Source organism: Puma concolor, chromosome F2, assembly GCF_028749965.1.
Source record: "Puma concolor isolate L17-30 chromosome F2, mPumCon1.1.hap2, whole genome shotgun sequence".
In the NCBI taxonomy this organism is placed as follows: Eukaryota; Metazoa; Chordata; class Mammalia; order Carnivora; family Felidae; genus Puma; species Puma concolor.
The window spans coordinates 39,163,007-39,166,608 of NC_141684.1; the positions used below are offsets into that span (position 1 = coordinate 39,163,007).

The 3,602-nt window shown below is 45.3% G+C and overlaps 1 long non-coding RNA gene across 1 annotated transcript; it reads right to left on the reverse strand.

Moving 5' to 3' along the window:
- Nucleotides 1-782: 782 nt before the first annotated feature.
- LOC147571966 (uncharacterized) lies at nt 783-2,711 on the reverse strand. The gene is made up of 2 exons (XR_015246757.1): nt 2,435-2,711; nt 783-1,316 (listed from the first exon to the last, which is right to left on the reverse strand). It is a non-coding gene; the product is annotated as an uncharacterized LOC147571966 (long non-coding RNA).
- Nucleotides 2,712-3,602: the final 891 nt, after the last annotated feature.

The window sequence follows — 3,602 nt, forward strand, 5'->3', positions numbered from 1 at the left end:
ACAGGGAGGTAGGGAAGGGTTTATTTTATAAGACACGAGAATCAGAAATCAAAAAGGAAAATGTCAAATTTTAAAACTTCTGAAAAAAAGGTAAAAGTCAGGTCATAAGGGATTAATATTAGAAATATATAAAGAATTCTTTAAGTCAATTTCTAAAAAGGACAAAAAGCCCAACAACAACAAAAAAAATGAGTAAAGACTTTAAACCAACAATTTACAGAAGAACCCTGAGCATCAAACATACATGTGAAAGTTGTGAAAAGATGTCTGAGCCTCACCAGTAAATGGGAATATTCCATTTAAACAGTACAATTCAATTTCGTGTTTTTAGCTTGGTAAAAATGAAAAATTATGACAATACCAAGTGTTGATAAAAATGCAGGGGAATGGGAATTCACCAGGTAGGTAAAATCATTTTGGAGAAGAATTTTGGCAAACTCTAATAAAACTGCAAATACACATATCCAACTGAACTGAACATTCCATTTCTGGGAAACACTTCCCTTCTTAAGGAAACTTGTGTATTTGTTTTAGAAACACTGCTTCCAGAAACCAAAAAAGCCTGAAACCACAAAATGCCCACCAGTGGGAATTTGGGTAAAACAGGTAAGTTATGGAGCGTCCATATGATGGAATATTACACAGCAACCAGAAAGCATGGATCCAATCTCTATGGAGCAAAGAAGCCTGATGCAGACAACACAATGCTGAGTAATAAAATCAAGGTGCAGAATATATGTAGAAAATGATACCATGTTTCATACAAGTTTCAAAGCATGGAACATTGTTATATACTGTTTATCAATACATGGATGTACAGTGAAGTTGTAAACAGAAGGACTGGGAACAGGTAGAATTCATCACAGTGGTGACTTTGGGAAGGAAGGAAAGGGAGCAGGTCTCTGGTGTGAGGACATAGGGTATTTTAACTCTGTAATGTTTTGTTTCTTTTTTAAAAAGATCTGAAGTAAATTTAAAAATGTAAGCATTTGTTCATTTTGGGTGGCAGGCACATAGATTCTTTCAGGGGTTTTGTTTTATTTTGTCTTGTTTCCTTAAAAATAAACAGATCTGGGATCACTGTGCCTCACTCTCTTCTTCCAAGGCTGGGCTCTCCCTCACTTCTTTTCATCAGGGAGTCAGGGTCTCCCGCCAATCACGGGAGAAACTTCTTGGCAGACCTTCTCATCTTGTCTCTCAGAGAGTGTCTTTTCTTCCCATGATGCCCAGCTTTATCAAGGAATTTAGCTTCTCTTGAGTTCCTCTAGAGCTTCTAGTAGGCATAATGTTGACACCAAAGCATCCATTCTTGTGATCTTAGTGGAAAAATTATATAATTTTAAAAGGGCAGTGAGTCAAACTCTGAAATTAAAAGTGGAGAACTATTGCATCCGTATGGTCACAACAGGAAACAGGATTCGCCCCCAGAGGGCTCTGAGACTATTACAGAAGCGTGGGCAGGGTTATGGGAACACACGGTGGAGCACGCAGAGATCAGCAATGTGGGAAGTCATTACCACCCTAGGGCTAAAGGGAGGAGGAGAAGTCACGGTGTGACTTTGGTCCAGAGAAAAGTGAAACTACGGAGGAGACACTGCCTAGTGGAAGCCAGAGTCATGGAGGGCCTCAACAAAAGCCCCAGACGCCCCCAAAGCAGAAAGAGGGTATGGAATAGGTGAGAAGTACCCTGAGTTATCTTTCCTCCCAGCCCCCACCCCCTTCCAGATGCCTCCCATTGACTGAACCCGATTGGAACGAGTTACAGGGGATTCTGGGAGATGTAGTCCACAGGAGGTGAGTCCCCCGGGGCTCAGAGTAGGGGTGAGCTGGTTTGGGGGTGCAAGCAACTGGTGGCTAACCAGCCTAAGAGCTAGAAAAATCTCAGTCATGGAGTTAGTGAGTGATAGTCACACATTTTAGTTTGGAAGAACAGGAGAAAAAGAGACTCGGGCCAGCTGCCTTTGGAGAAAGGTCAGTTAAGGAAGTGGAAACCAGAGAGGAGAAAGGAATACGGCTTGGGATTTGGGCTCTTGCTGCACCTCTGGGAAAAGAGGCTGGCAGACCTCATGAGGCCCAGAGTGAGGGACGGGAGGAGGGGTGCAGAGGCTTTAAGGTGGGACCAAAAGGAGCTGGCAGGCAGTGGCTATAAAGCCCCATCTGTTTCCTCCAAGTGGGAATTAGTAGATAGCCATGATTGCTGAATGCACAGATGTGGAAGATGCAGGCAGCTGATGGAAAGCAGGTGAGTAGGAGGAAAAAGGGCCTTGTGTGAGACCTAGCACCTGCAGGTAGGAACCACCCAGACCACCCTTCAGCCTGAGGCTGCCCGGGGCCCCATAGAAAACAGTGCTTATCCCACTAACCAGGCCCCAGGAGGGCTAGAGATTCCTTCGGGAACCCCCAGTACCCCTTCAGCAGACAGACTGACACTCACCAACTCATTAAGGAGATTTCTCTCAGCTTCTCGCTCCCCTGCTGAGGTCTGCTTGGCTTGACTGAGACACAGAGAGAAGAGCAGCGGGGGACAGCTCAGGCCAGGGCCACATCTGAGTGTTTTTGTACTCCTCTTCTATGCCCATCAGGATGTTCCCAGTATCTGGTGGCGTGTGTGAATTTAGAAGCTCCACAGTTTAGCCATGGCCAATAGTGAAAGGAGAAGAGCCCACAGGTCCCTCCCTTGCCTGTGACATTTCTGTGGTGTTATGACTTCCACTCACCCCAACCTGAGGCTGCTCCAGTCAGGGAGACACAGCATCTCAGCCTCTTAAATGTGAGAGGGTGGCTCTCAGCCTTCGTGGGGGCCCCAGGCCCTAACTATGAAGTGCCATAGTTATCCATGCACAAGACTGCATGCTCTTTGAGGAATGGAGCTGAATCTGGGCTTTAAAAAATATTTTTCATTTGTACAGCACATATGCAGCTCAGACACTGTTGAATTTCATCTGGTCTAGCCCCATCCCTTCAGAGATAAGGTGACAAAGGCCCGGTGAAGGGAGGCATATTTCCTGGGGGAACACAGGACAAAGCCTATACTAGAACCCGAGCCTGCATTCCTTGACTATTTGCTCTTTCTGCTCTGGAAGCGTGACTTTCCTCGCTGTCCTAAGTGACTTCCTGGGGGAGACTTTCCACCAGGTGAAGGGCGTAGCATCTGGTCTCACAGGTTTCCTGACTGATGGCTTCCCCACTACGCACAGATGGGCTCTTCCTGGCATAGAGCTGGGTGCCATGGAAAGCTCTGAACTCAATTTTTTATGGGAAAATGTGTGCTGCCGACTCGGGCTCCTGGGGGACATTTTAGCTGCATGACTCATGGGATATTCAGAGATCCTTGCTCCATTTAAGGGTGATCTATTTACAAGCATGTGTAGGTTTTTTAGAATTTTACAGTAATTTGTGGGGAGGGTGGAGTATATATTCAGAATGTATGGGTCTTTCCTGGACTGTAAATAAAATGTGTGTGTGTGTGTGTGCGTGTGTGTATGGGTGGGGGGAGAAAGAGAAAGATGATTATGTAGAAGCTTTCTAGAAACATAACTAACTCCTTCCAGATCTGAAAGGATTTTCTGCAGATTAGACCTTCAGACTATCCTTTTTGGTTT